This window comes from Gnatocerus cornutus, chromosome 9, assembly GCF_029298725.1.
Source record: "Gnatocerus cornutus isolate USDA-ARS CGAHR chromosome 9, icGnaCorn1.1, whole genome shotgun sequence".
Lineage (NCBI taxonomy): Eukaryota > Metazoa > Arthropoda > Insecta > Coleoptera > Tenebrionidae > Gnatocerus > Gnatocerus cornutus.
Genome location: NC_142241.1, coordinates 8,270,480 through 8,286,264, shown reverse-complemented (window position 1 = coordinate 8,286,264; position 15,785 = coordinate 8,270,480). Strand labels below are relative to the sequence as shown.

General features: G+C 34.2%; 1 protein-coding gene across 3 annotated transcripts in view; it reads left to right on the top strand.

Annotated features, from left to right (window-relative positions):
• The window catches only part of heph (polypyrimidine tract-binding protein 1 heph), a 100,728-nt gene that overhangs the window by 24,071 nt on the left and 60,872 nt on the right, over positions 1-15,785 (top strand). The window contains exon 1 of one of the 3 annotated variants that reach the window (XM_088046710.1): positions 10,603-10,821. The exons of the other annotated variants lie outside the window; for them this stretch is intronic. The gene's annotated coding sequence lies outside the window, so the exon portion shown is untranslated. Of the gene's footprint in view, positions 1-10,602; positions 10,822-15,785 lie in introns of those variants that run through there. 3 annotated transcript variants of the gene reach the window in all.

The window sequence follows — 15,785 nt, the reverse complement described above, 5'->3', positions numbered from 1 at the left end:
AGGGTTGTTAACCGTGATGGTATAATAAAACGATTTGTCGTCGAATGGAGGAAAGAAACCAGAATCGGGGAATTACCTTTTGTTCGTCAGTTGAATGTATGCACTAGGAGTTTATCGAGTTATTCAACTTGTTGAAGCGTTCATAGTCGAAGACTTTCAATTTCGACAAGTTGAAACTTTACTGTTTAATATTCAGAGACATTCTTTCGCGTTATCGTTTATAATCGCTCATTCTGACGATTAGTAAACGACGGCTTACGAGCCTCTAGAGAACGTCGAAAAACGACAAGATCCACCATAATGCAATTATCTTTATTAGGATAAATGGCACGATGAACACTTGAAGTATGACTGTAACAATTAAAACCCATAAAGAAGCACTGAGGTCAATCGAGCGTTAATATTGACCTTACGACATCCACCCGCATGTCTCATAATTGCATTATTTAATTGATGAACAGTTTTAAGCCCCTATGTTTGTATACGTGCCAAATTTGTTCCAATTTGCGTCTAATCATTGACAGGTGAACAACACCGATAAATTTTGGCGTATCCTGAGGGAATACTCACTAGATCATTAAACATTAACATAGGGGATGATGAGGGACGATGAAGATAATGTCGAATTGGTTACTCTGTTGTCGAAGCCGTCAAAACTGTTTTATATCAAGGGAGTGGTACGTCTAGACGGGTGAGGCGGCGACACTGTTGTTCTCTTTCTAAGGTTGGGAAGTCGGCGGCTTATTAGGCAAGGGATTAGGTAGCCAAACAGATTTTGAAGGGTTGTACAGGTGGAATGTGACAAGACGTTACGTTTATTTCCGTGTAATTCCTTGTGGACTTGAAGTTAATTTTAGTTTATGTACATTACATGATTAACATGATTGTCAATATTATTAGTCGAGTTAATCAGTTATCGGAAGAAATCTCAACTGACAAGTGTTTGAGACGGTATGCTTTTTAAATGAACTGAGTGTAATCAAATATTTATTGGGGAGTGGGGAAACGTTTTGAACTTAAGGCCCAATTTCATAATCAAATTATGAGAGCTTTAAAATTTAAAGGAATTTTTTCAGTGAAACTGGTTGTTGGAACAGGGAATTAAAGCTGCTTTAAACTTAGCCTTGATTATGAAATTGGGTCTTTATTTTCAAGTAGGTATTAAAACACTTCTTTAACAAAATTCATGGAAATTTCGTTGTACATAGTGTAATATGTTGGTAAAAAATCCGGTCTTACAAATGCGAGATGCATTTGAAAATTCAATTTTTTTCGAAAACAAAATGTATACTTAAATATAATTCGGCCGATATCCCGCTTATTTGCGGAGAAAACTGAAGTTCGTGGTGCTCATTTAACGCAGAATTTTACGAAGATAACTAGAACTAACGGAATTACAAGCGATTAAAGTTTCGGATAGTAAATTTAGAGTTTTGAAATGCTTAACGCTCAAGATTTTCGAAACTACGACAGAAATAAAGATGGAGGTTTTTGCCATCATTTTTCTCGCGTTTTTTTACTTAGAATTCGCTCTCAGATATCTAAAATTCGATTTTCGATTTTTGTGGGGAAAAAAATTCTGGCTCAAACGATGAAAATTTTTGAATTTTTGTGCTTTCGACTCCCACTCTTAAACAAGGTTTGGCCAGTTGATAGATCTCGAGCTGCTTTTTGATATTCTGTATAACTCACAGGTATAATACGACGTTTTCGCTTCGAGAAATTATTGCCTTATTACTATGAAACCGGTCTTACATATCTTGGGTTCGAAAATTCATTTTTTTTTAATGAAAAAGCGACTTAAATGTATGAGTATTTCGGTCGAAATAATATCATATTGCTTCTTTATCACTACGTATATTATTATCTACTTATGAAAATAGTTTGCCCCGTTCCTACAGCATGCCATATAAAAATGCCAAAAATGTCAATTTCCCCTTTTTTATTTAACCGTGGAATTTTGTACTTCTACACATATTTGTTTTCTCCATGTAATCTCATCAAATTATATAATTTTCATGAAGGTAAAATCAATCTTAAAAAAACTTTGCGCTGTTTATGGACATGGCTACATTATTCAGGTTCACATTTGCAAATAAATAAACTATGAGGATCTTAAAAGTGTGCCTCATATCTTAGTAACGAATGCCTCACGTGGAATTTTAACGAATTCTCTGCTCTCTGCTTTTGACTGTCGATTGAACAAAACCTTCGTTGAGAATTTAATGAACGAATAGTACGTGGCGATGTTTTTGTTCAATTTGATTTGGTTTTTATTTCTCATGGAATTTTCTCTTTACATCAAAGCCGGTATTGTTCTAGACTATTTAATATTCACTTGCTTGTGATGACATCAACTACTTTACGAAATGACATAATAAGAATGAACTTTCGCTATTGATAAATCTGTAGTTGTCAACAACAAAATTAATTTATGACAAAAAACGCTGTTTTTTGCTTCGCTATTTAATTCCCATTAAACTTTTTTTTGAAGCAGAACTTCGTTTGTTCTTTATAATTTAATTGTAAGGATTTGCTCGGATTTCTGAAATGTACGAAGTACGAAGAATTTTTCTTTTTCAGTGACGATAATTAAATTGGTTCTTTAATTCTCATGGTGCCTCATTGTCCATTCTTTGACCGTTTTTCGCTTTGGGTGGCAGATGAAGCGGAAAAGTCAGACCGCAAATAAGAGCGCCAATGATGTCATTTAAGATGATTGTACCAATCAACGTGATATCCAATTAACCCACGCCTAATTCTCTTTCATACGTTTTTACTGCTTGCTACCAGAAAATTCGCTTTTTAAACCTTTCGCCCGAGGAGTTGGCATATCGTGAGTGGGCCAAGGATTTTGATCTTCGATGTCGTAAACGATCATTATTTTTTAATAAGTCAGTTGGGAGCACGTCGAGATAAAGTACGTCTGAGGCCCGGGACTCAGGTAAATACGGCTTCAGGCCAGGAAAAATTTCGTACACATTATTTTCGTGCCCTCGAGGAGTTCTCCAGTAAATACCCACATGACGTTTTCAATTTGCCTGTTTTATCTGTTTAACGTGCTTTTAACGGCCGACTGAGGCGCTCTGAAGGAGGAGCCCCGCAGGATTCCCTGCACCGGGAGACTCTCGATCGACTTTACGTCGTTACATTCCCGTTGCCCGTACCTGAAATTAATTCTTCCCCGATGATCAAACGATACAGTTCATAAATCTAGGGAAATACATTAGCGAAGTGAACGAGGCACAATGTTTTTTAAATTTTAATGGACTGCGACCGACAACGTTCTTTGCTCGATATTGAGACTAATACATAGAACACGCTGATTAATTACCTTGCTGAGAACATTTCCTTTATCTAATTATACAGGAGGTTTGGTCTTTCACATTTTAGTTAGTTGTTTTATTTCCATGAAAATATAAACAAAAAAAAACTGCGGTCGATCCGAACGATTGTACGTCAGCTTGTTTGTTGTTTTAAATTTATATTTATCTATTACATTATTTATAAATATTTATTTGTTTTATAAATACACTGAAGTAGCCTTTAAAGTCGGCGTTGTTTGTGATTAGCTTGTCTGCGATAAATTTATGGAAAACAATTCAATTATCCCAGGAGACTTTTAGATGAAACGATGAGCTAAGTCATAAATCAGAATTTTTATGAAAATAAAGTTTTGCTATGGTTTTTTTAATATATGGTCTTCATCATCTCCTTTTTCCTTCACAGATTTTTGTCTAAAAGTAATTTTGATGCCCGATTTAAATATTTCTGGAGCGTTCGTGTTTGAAATAGGGTGTAAAATCTAATATAGGGTTTAACTGCAAATTGTTCAAAAAATATTAAAACATTCAAATAAATTGAATTTTGCATAATGCAAAAGCGTTGTTTTTAGTGTGATGAACCGCGGCGTGTTAATAATTCGACCAGAATATTTTTCATGTCATTTTCACTTCTAAATAAGATTAATTGTCTATTATCTGCATGTCAAACGAGATTATAATGACTATATTTTGGTAGCGAGCTTAAAAGCAGTTTTAATGTTATGAATCTTCGTTTTCTTGCCTAAAATAAAAGTTTTTTAATAAACTAAAAACCTCAACTCAGATTCGCGGTGCTCACTCTGTTTGTGTCACAATTAACATGCTCCTAAATGATATGAATAAATTTTAAACAATAACATTTGTTTTTCAATTAATGCAATTGCGTTCGAGGGAGAAATGTTTGTTATTTCGGCCAGAATAATGGTTGCAGTGTTTATTTTGTAAACGTTGACACTGTCGGTCTAATCATGATAATCCAATTTGTGTATAAAAATATCAATCTAATCAATATTCAAAACATCCCGATTTGAAAATTTAGAACGTGTTTATAAAAAGCATTGAGTGATTTCATTAGGTAGCTCGTAAGCTTTGAAAAAGAGACGAATTGCATACAGAGCCTTCGGCGAAATTCTGTGTGCACAGATGATTGATGTAGATACAATAGAGAAGACATGGTCGGATTAAACGAAAATTAATATCCAACAGTTTCCGACTTCGAGTCTTGTTTTAGCGGCCTAGTCGGGTGGTAACAACCTTTTGAAACATTTTGAAAAACGTTTTATTCTGTGTGGCATTTTTATATCAGCAGTGATGTGTTTTTTTAAGTAAAGCAACGACCGGAAGAGAAACTAAATTATGTTAATCACAGCGTTGGTACCATTAATTTGTTGGTAGACAATCAGTAATTGTTGAGTCAAATTTTTGTCCTAATTAGTTTGAATACAGTGAAACTTCTCCAAACGGACACCTCTGATAAGCGGACAGCTTTGAATTCCCTAGCATAATTCCATAAGCTTTAGTGAATTTTTATCTTTCCATATAGGTAAGCGGACGCAGACACCATTTTTCCCGAAAAAGTCTCCATTATAAGCGGACAATCAGAATCAAAACAACGCTATTTCGATGAACTATAAAAATTCAGATTCGTTCTTGTTTACTTTGCCTCATTCATACAAAACGCATATATTTCTAGGAAACTCCCGATTCGAATAATAATAATAATAATGTTTCTTGTTTTAAATGATTTTGAAGGTGCGGAAACGGAGTTCAACCTCCGAATTCAGTTAGAACAAAAATTGCATGTTTATTGCTTATGTTTAATGATTTACACAGAGTTTCACTGTACTTTGTTTTTTATTAATCTTTTCTTGTTGAAAATAAATTTGTGGTTTGTAGAAATTTCGCTTTATTTATTAAGTACAGATTTTTATTATAAAAACGTTTTTGAAAATTTGTATTTTCTCTATTAAGCGGACAAAATTTTGACCCCCATTGGTGTCCGCTTAAGGGAAGTTCCACTGTAATTGCCAAGGAGCCTCGGAAATTGTCTGCATGTTGCGTATTGAAAAACTCGTTTATGGAAAATTACTACAAAATCATTTTAGATTTTTAAGTGGTTGTCAAAATGCATTTATCATGCATACGTTGGCTGTGAAAATAATTTATCCGTTAGTATTGACCATTGAAATAAATAAATCATGATTAAATTAATTAAAGTACTCTCCAATACTTGAAAAACGTAAATTTTTCCTCATATAGTTAATATTTTCTATCAATAAAATACAATTGCAATCCAAACAAATTTAATATGAAATTTTATTAACGAGAATCATTTGTTGCGGTTAGATATAACGTTGTGCGTTATCAGCGCAATATCCGACCGCAAACCACATTTTAATCAAGGTGAGTTTTGAATGTCCTATGTTAATTTATTAATTGCAATTAGTTAATAATTTGTTGTGGAAATAACGCAATGTTGACAATGAACTTATCGTTGATTGTATTAAACGAGAGCAGTTTTGTTTCTACGTTGAATTTTCAATGTGTAAATTTACACAAATTTTGTTATTTATGATAATCTCGCTGACCTCTTCACAGCTTTACATTTGTAATGTGTTATATAATTTTAATTCCGGGCTGCAAATTGTACAGTTACCGGATAAAATAATACACATTTCTCTTGCTTTTTATTTTCCGGTGACCAACGCACGCGATACCGCTCGCATTAAATGGATTTTTCTGCAGTTCTTTTAAAATTTTCACGAATCCGACTCATCACGCTAAGTGGTGTGATCATTTAATAAAAGCGTCAGTGGCGTGCACTAATTAAAACGACGCAAGGGTGTCCGTTATCGGGACCTTTATCCCGTCATCCAGCTTTTCGCAACAACAACGCTGTACCCTTATCGTTCTTAATTAAATATATGCACAGAAGACCGTATTATAGGCAGTGTTTTGTCTTGGTACGGTTGATCTGGACGGGATTTGTGCTGCTTTGAAGCGGGTCGCTTCGTATTTCTCTCTTTCTCTTTCTGACTTGAGGGACGTCTTCCCGAGATGTTATTAATCTTCTTAAGTAAACGAACCCGCAGACGAAGGTTTCCGTCGAAGAACAAATATATTCCGTCGAGGAACATCCAGACAGATGAGCGGCGATGATGGAGAGGGTGATCGCTGACGAGATACAAGACTTATGAAGTTTGGAAGGCACTGTTTTGACAAGTTTAGCTTAATCGTGTTTTTTTTTGTTTACCTGCTTTTTGTTTACAATGAGCGATAAAAGAATAGAGGAATTTATTGAAGTTTCAACAATCAGACAAGTGCTTCTTTTAACTTCAGAGCAAAACTGTTTTTCAATGCTTATTGGAACTTCTCTTTTTTGTCATGGTGGAGTTCTCTTCAGTCTTTGCTGTCTTGTTGAACTTTAAATTAAATATTACTTTATTTGACCTTAATGTTGGTTTAGTTTTTAGTTTATTTAATACAGTGAGTCTCAAGAAGAAAGAACTAATTTATATTGCGCACGATAAAATCTGTTTGTTGTCCAATTTCATTTCCTTCTACTTTTTTATATTGTTTCTCCATTTCGATTGCCTCGATTTCCTGAATTTAATAATTATGATTCCTTGTTTCGGATTCAGTGTTCAATATCCATATAAATCGAGTTTTTGTTTTTCGTTATAATGAGGGAGCGTCATTCACGTTTTCGATTGATTGGCGGCTGCTGTTAGCATTGTTTTTTATATAGGGTGATATGAATAATAATTGAAGTTGATGTTTATTTACCTTATTCATTCAATATTTTGTCCTGTTTATTTCTATTGTTTGGCTCCATAACTGTCAAATAATGGAAAAAAGCGAGAAAATTGAAACGAACCGTTACGAGAAAACTCACTGAATAATTTAATAGTCCGCATTGTTTACTCGGCCAATCCACAAGTGTTTTCAGAGTTAAATATTGTAGGTAAAACCTGCCATTGTATTATTATTTATTAATCACCCTCGTGTTGGATTCGATGTAAAAATTCATAATTTTTATTATTCGTTCGATTCCCGAATTTCATTAGTATGGTAAGTTTGATCGTTGAATTCAAAGGAGGTCTTCAGTTGTCGGGATTAAGTGATTAGGAACTGGTTGGGATTATACTGGAATAAATGCGTTAACGGACATGGATGAGAGGGTCAAGTCCTGCGGGATTTTCCAGGACCACTTAGGTGGTTTCTGTCACTTTGATGGGACGGAGGACATGCTCCCTTTGGAATATAAAACGGGTGTTTAAAAAATTCTATATTTTAACATCATGTCGGGGACGGTCAACTTAAATTGAGGGTGGCAGATGAACTTTTATTTTATTATAATGGCAGCTGAATTGTCTGTTTTTCATTTGCGGTAAATAAAGTGAACTTTCTGCATATCAGCTGCATTTTAAATTACATGGGAGTTGAAAAATGTAACTGACTTTATTGATATCATAGCCTTGTCACATATGTATACTCTTAATTGATAATAATTTAGCTATTTGATAAGCGGTGCCATAAATGAAAACCTTGAGTTTTTGGTGGATCTGTGCTATTTACAAAGGTACCAATTCTATTGCTTTCTGCATGACGGAACATCTGTAATAATGAAAAATTCGCTCGAATTAATGCGACACTGTTATTAATACCCCGCTATTAAATCTTTTCATTTTTTGAAACGAAATTTGAACAAGTCTTTGTATGCGTGTAACAATTTAATTTACTGGGTGTTATCTTTTAGGAAATGCTTTACTCATCTGGGTATTTTCCTTTATTTACTACAATTACCGTCGAATTGCTTCAGTACCAAGGTTACAAATCCCATCGAGTATTCGTTGATGTTGACATGTTTGCGCAACGTTTTCTTTTTTAATCCCAATAATGTATTTAGGATTTGCTGGAGTTTTAAGATAACATTAGTTTTTTAAGGTTTCTACTCGTATTCTTTCTTTTTATTAACCAACAAATATAGGGTCGTCAAATTTGGTAACATTGTTGCCTTAAAAACGTGAAATGTTTAGCAACTGATGAAATTTAATGATTTGTGTTGCTTATGAATTTTTAATGTGTCACTGTGTTAATGGCTATTCAACCTTTCGATTGGATAAACATTTATTTAAAAACGTTATTAATAAATGAAAATCCTCGTTGGGGTTATACAAACTCAATAGACTTTATTAAGGCAAAGTTATTTTGATTGATGAGCAACGTTTTCGGTGTGATTTGTGCCGCTGCCTACATAAATTTATTTTTAGGATTATTTATTTTTGTTTACTCCTTTTGTATCAAATTCTTTATAAGTTTATGTAGAGGATTACTGTTTCTGATTTTACTCACACTACCATTTAGGTACTTTCAGTTTTATGGTTCGGTTATAAATATTGCACTTATGTAAATGTTTTAGTCAAGGTTTTCTGCACCATTCTAGGACAGAATTTCTAAAATTAGGTATAAACGACGAAATTGCTAATGAGAAGATAAGATTGGAAAAGTCTAGACACAATTTCTGTAATAACGAGCCTTTGTCCAGACAGGTGTTTCTGAGCCGAACCCAGCTGCCAAAAGTGCAGATCATTGTAGTCCCAACCCTCATTCTATCCGTATTGATTTTTCGCCCATCGAAGAAAGAACGAACGTGAATCACACTATACAAAATCGTAAAAACGTTTAAGTGATATTAATATTCATTGTAATAACAAAATTGACCATTTGTCACATTTAATGGCGACAAGGAATTTATTTAATAATGTCAACCCAATTTGGGACACTTTAATATCCGCACATTTGTGGGGACATTCTTGGCCACTGTGAATGTAATGGGATAATTACCATTTTCATTAATAAATTTACCTCTAAATTCATTCTGTTCAATGAAATGCCACGGATGTATTATTAAAAGCGATTTAACGATCGGGTGAATTTTTATAATCGTGTTGATTCTCGCCAAGTTCTAAAATTACGCGTTTTATTCTACTTGGTTAAAAAAAATATTTGTGTTCTTAAATTGTGGAGAGAAAATAGATTCGTTTTGTTTTACGACTTCAGTGTACGGAGTCGTGGTGTATTTTATTGGGTGTAAAATTAACCCAGTGACATTAATTCGGTTTTTACATTTTTAGATGAATTATACTGCAATATGCATGAAGCATTCTGCAGCAGTTGCAAAAATATACCTTGGATACTTTTTGGATCTCAGCTTTAGATTTTTTTGAAGTTATTATGTTCCATTACTTCTTTTAAAATCTTTGGATATAATATTGCAACCTTCAAGATCTTTTAGCCTTTTCCGATCTTTTTAGATTTTCGATTTTTACATTTCTTGAATTGTTCAACTTGTTTTTACCTACTCTTTGGACTCTTTGGGCTTCTTGGATTTTTTTAGATTTTATGCATTTTAGAATTTCTTTGAGTCCATGGTCACTTTTAACTTCTTCAAATTTGTGAATTATTTTTAGAATTCTTCTTTCCGGGATTTTTCAATTTTTTTGGATTTTCTGTAAATGCAGAAAGAATTTTGTTCGACGCATTCAAGTTATTTATTGGTTCCAAGTAATTTCTAATTTATTCTGATTTGGCGTGCGTTAATGTACTGCTGTGCCAGGATCGTAAAATTCAAACTACATTCCATATTTAGTTTAAACCAGTTGTAGCAAGCATTCGTAATGTAAAAAAATGTTCTGAACCAATTAATACGAAGAGCTTGCAGTGGATTCTGGCGTTTTAAGATGAACTTCATACTAGCTTCAGAATTTTTACGATACTGCTAGGTATCATACCTAATTAAATATAATCTCAGAACGCACCGTCTACGGCCCTGTTCGACTTGCACTCGTTCCAGAAGGAACGAACGAACGAACGAACGTCCGAACGAACGCGTAGCTTGAACGTGGCGGAAAATAATGCTAATCCCCTCAAAATAAATTAACGTACATTCTATTGTTGAGTAATCTGCTAACTGCTTGTTTATTTTTGAGGTTTCCTGTTTCTGTTAAATTGTCCGTTATATTGGTTTAAGATCTGTCAAAGTACACTCACTTGCACGCTATACATTCTGTCACGAGCCCCAAAAGCGGTATTGTTTTTTTCTTGAATTATTTAGCTTCTGAGTCGTAAAAATCCCTCCGGACGAGGCCACAAAAACGCCCCTTTGTTCTCTGAAACAAAGACCGGACCCCTGCAGTCCCCGTGACCCGAACAGAGCCCCATCATTGGACCAAAATTCGTGTCCCATTCAACAGGTACAATTATGTAGTATTTTTTGTTCGTCGGTTTTCGATGGTTTTCGAGAGGACTCGCCTGATGCACGCCGCGTTAAGTTAGTTTGGCGCGTCGGAGTTCGATGTGTAATGTGAAATAACCGAGTCAGTGCCTTACCACGAATAATTAAGTGCGTTCGTGTGTGTTTTTTCGGTCATTTCGGGGTGCTGTAAGTGCGATAAGGGAAATAAACGGATAAAACCAACTTGGGGAGTGATAAAAGGTTCGTACTTCCGTTCCCCGGATGTGGATGTAACCTCAAAGTTAATACGGCTGTGTTTATATGTATGTTTGTGAAAAAAAAATAACAAAGACGGCGCGGAAAAGTTAGGATGACCGCATCAGTGGTAATTACTTAAGTCATTTGCATTAAATCAAGTTGACGTTAGCCCATAGAATTTTAATAATATGAAATCGGTATGTAGTAACACAAAGCTGTTTTCACACATTCCTTACTTTTACTCGCGCAGCATTGTCTTAAGTCACATCAAAAATACTACTTAAATGTTACGTTGTTATTATTACTGCTTGTCGAGATCGATTTCGTGTCATTACGCATGAATGCGGGTTATTATTCACTGTCAAAAGTATAATATAAGAATTGCGTATGAATCATGTACTTTTCATGATAGTCTCTGTCCGTTGAGTAATCGTGAAGAAATGCAAATAGTTATTCTACCTGAGAGACCTAACAACTAAAGCCGCGTTTACAAGGGAGAAGTTTTCACCGTTAAGAAAATAACGCGGTCGTAACGGCATGCTACCGTGGGAAGATTACGGTCCCCGATAATTAGGATTAACTGGATTTGCGATTATTTATTGTAGATTTGATAAAGTTTACTATCACTTTCATTTTTGCCGAATACCTTTACGAAGGTGGTATTTATAAATAGCAATCAGCGGTAATATTGTAGAGTTTTTGTAAACACAACAAGAAAACGCTTTTATGTTTCTACGAATACGATTAAATCATTATGACATGGCAGAAAAACTCTTTGTTTCATTGAAAATTTAAATCTCTGGTGATCTAAACATGCATGTTGTGCCGGCATTCCTGACATTGCCATGTTTGTTTTTGGCGAGGCCATACTCTAATTAAATAATTATTGTGTTTGAATTCTAGTCACAATAATGAATGAGTTCATTTGTGTATAAAGCTCGTTGATGGTTTAATCATTTTTCAATAGAGTTTTTGGGGACTGGTTAAGCAGAGGCACCGAGGCGGATTAACTTATTGTGGATTACACAAAAAAAAAAGACCTTGTCAGTAATGTAAGACGTAAAAAGTATTCTTTGTAATCTCAAACGATGACAGCATTCGTTGAATATGTGTAGTGTATTTGTTTAAGGAATTATCAGAGTCCAATTTTGTTGGTCCTAAATGATGTGGGCGTGCGCGTTTGAGTTCCTCACCTGACGTAACGTTGGAGTTTTTTTTTCATGTTGTTGATTCTGTTGCGTTTGACATTTCAAAACTGTCGAGAAGAGCGGAATTATTTAAGGATCACAATTACAAGATGTAAGAAGTTTTTAAATAAACTTTACTTTTTGACGATTTGATTTTTTTTTATTTTCTTTGAGAGCTTCATTTTGGAAAGGTTTATCTATTCATTTTTTCTTTGAAATATTTTCATGTTTACTACTTCCTAGGATTTTATTTTTTTTTGAATCTTCAAAAATATTTTACATGGTCCTTAATATTTCTCAAATCAGTTTAGACTTACGTTTTAGATTAAATCTTTGGAGGTTTACACTAATTTTTTTCTCTCACTTTGTTTCTTTAGTTTTCTGCATCTTTTGTATTATTCAGATTCTTTAACTTTAACAGATCGAGGCTCTTTCTCTGAAATTTCCACATACACAAAATGAACGTTGCAATATTCACAGGCTAGACTACAAAGTGAGCATAGCCAGCGTGGATCATGCCACAAATCCAGAAGTTCGCAGCTGGCATAGTTTATTTTCTGATCATTAATCTACCATATAACCACAGACGATAAATTTAATTATCAAATCTCTACATTTATGTTACATCAATATGGTCTTACGTGCTATGGAGCTTTCATTGTCCATAAATACAATTATACGTTATTAGCCATTGAACGCTAATTCAGAAGCTAAACGATTGTATCTGGTACTGAATGTTGACACTAATTCTCCGTTCATAAAGTTCACACCACTTAATTTTTCGAAATGAAGAGGCATCAACTTGTCAATTTTGGCGGTCGAGGCAAACGAGTGTAGGAGAGCTCATCATTTATATATGCAAATTTTCGACCTTCCAAGTCAACCTTTTCTTAATTATATTCACATGGGAGTTCTAATCATGAAAATTGAACACGTTTAAGTGCATAATCATTTGGAATAATTGTGATTTCTATGAATGCATATCTTTGTAATTGGAAGGAAATTTTCGCAGAGTAAAAAAAGTGCGTACTGCCAGTAATTCGGTTTAGTTTGTGGTGTTTCAGCAGAATGAAGCTCTGGGGAACCGGCTTTTCCCTTCAAAACTGTTATGGTGTTGGAAATACGTTATTAATTAATTATTAATAGAGTTGTGGATACCCACGAGTCGATATTTTTCCTGTGAAATAATAATTCCGGTTTTCACCGAATATTCCGGGTTAGAATTGAAATTGGTTGTTGGAATTCCAGTGGAATTAGCGGCATAAAGCTAATTATATTAATACAAAGAACACAGAACGAGGGATCTGGGGGTGTTCGATCAGAGTAGTTTTTCGCGCTTCAAAAACGTTTTGAATACAGCCATAGTAGTTTTATTTTGTAGAGACTACAACAGGTGATACATTGTTACAGCTGTGTTTTGTCTGTTCCGTCGTCTGCTTTTCAAAGCGCACCCGTGTTGAATCATTTATCTCAAATAGAACGTGTAATGTTACAAACCAACAAGATAAGAACAAAAAGTTCCAGTGTGAACCGATATAACGCAATTTTTATCATAGTTCTATTTCCGTCGTTCCTTTCTACAATATTCTCGCCGCACTTGTGTCATTTGATCCGATTATTAATAAATGGAGAAGCCCAGAAGCTCCAGCCAATAAAACCGGTAATTATTTTTGTCTATGAGCGACGTTTGGTCTTTTTCCTTGCTGCTGATGTAAATTTTATAATAGTTTTGATGCAGCTGGAGATTTTACGACTCCGCATTTGCTTCAATGACGTAACGGCTTTGTGAGCTATTTTCCTCGGTTTATTTTCACCAATTGCCCAATCAAACACAAATTAGAATATTCAAGAAGAAGATGGAAAATTTACACAACTTTTGTAACCATAGAAAACCCGCTCAGCGAAATACAAACTATCCTACGTGATTCGAATCGTTGTGGATCAGCACAGGGAACCCTTTGGATCAACAGTTTGTCGTCCTAGTCGACACGCGATGTCTCATGTAATCGTCAAATAAAACCGAATTGTTTCGTCGGGACCCACAGAAGGAGGGTTACAAATTAATGTACGATATCGAGGAACAGGAAATGTAATAAAAAGAACCGTCGGCGTTTACTACTGGAAGTTATCATTTTTATTTTCGCTCTTGAAATGTGGATGAACACCAAAACAACAATTTACGGCTCGGGCTGAATTATTTTGTAATGAGCTTGCTTTTGGGAACAAAAAATAGTTCCTTTGAATAAATCGAGTTTATGATAGTCGTAAATATTTTGTGGCGTTTGCGAAACAGCCAAGCCTATGATGGATCTGTATAATTTTTAGTAGGTACTGAATTTATAATCGTAGATACAGATACGAAATGTACACTTTCGAAAATTACAAACAATAGTCGGCGGTTGTTGTGGGAAATTTATTTCGGTTGTACACATGTTATAGACTTGTTTGTTTTCATGTTGCAGTGTCAAAAGTGTTATTTATTTGCGGTGTCATAAATTTCCTACAGTTATTTTTCACGCCACGTTTTTAATTTGTTCCTGACTTTAAATCTTAACTTCATTTTTAATCATTTTAATTGTTTTGTTCGAACTTGAATTGAAATGTTGTAGCTATTAATAAATCATTGTTTATTATGATGATATGCAGTCGAAAATTTCTCCGTTGACACGTGTATAGAAACAGTTTTAATTTTGGAGGTTGGTAACTGAGCGATAAACCTTAAAGGACATTCATCATCCCAAAAGCAATCAGTTGAATTTTCTCCCAACAATGCAATTACAGCTTGTTGCAATTTCTGCTATTTGTTACTAAGCTAATTTTTCCGAGATAATACATACCTCCATTTCTGCAGACTCATATTTTTATTTTCCTGTTGCAGAAAAATGTGCTGATAAAATAGTTACATGCTTGTTTGTTTCATTAAACTAAGAACGGCCGGGTGCGCATTTTTTGTACAAATAAAACACATTTTCAGTCGCTTTTAATTAATAATAATAAGTAATAAAATATCACTAAATCGTACATGTTTTATGACTTTAGTCGTAGTTCATTGTTTTGTTCACCGCCAATTTAACTCGAATTAAGTGTTTTTGTTTTTTTTTGTTTAAAAAATGTGTAGATATTTAAACTAGTGTTAATTAGTTCAAATCTTTGGACTGTCACAATAAAAGTAGAAAAATTGAAATGTTCAACCAATCCTGTAACGTGCGTGAAGTAATTGGTCTGAGTAGTTCGATAAGATCAGAGACTAACTTTTTCTTTCATTTTAATTTATTTTTAATGAGAAAATATGCATAAATTACATTAGTGCATGAAATGTACGTTTTTCCATATTTTTATAGATCTCTGTCCTTGTTTCTAAAAGAATTTCTAGAAGTCAAAATAGCAGGAAATTATGGAGCCATTTTTTTTTTTTAATAAAAAGTAATACTTTTTTATCTTGGCTCACAAATGACTGTTCTTCAAAACAATGGTCTATTTTTATCGTTGATTTAATTAATTAATTGCTTTGTAGCATAATGTGCGCTGGATGATCGCCTGAGAAGTTCGGGAAATTGCGATTTAAATTCTCTTCTAAGCAATTAAATGGGATATAAGTGGTTTTCAAGTAGCGGAATAAAATATAACGTCGGTAATAGATTTCCAACCGATCTTGCAGTTCCAGTCAAAACATGCATAATGAAGTTTGCTTCGGCCATCGTTACGAAATTGTTGAAGATGTACGAGTGAGCAATCCGTTTTGAAATATTTGATCTAGTCGGTTATATAAACGACCAATTA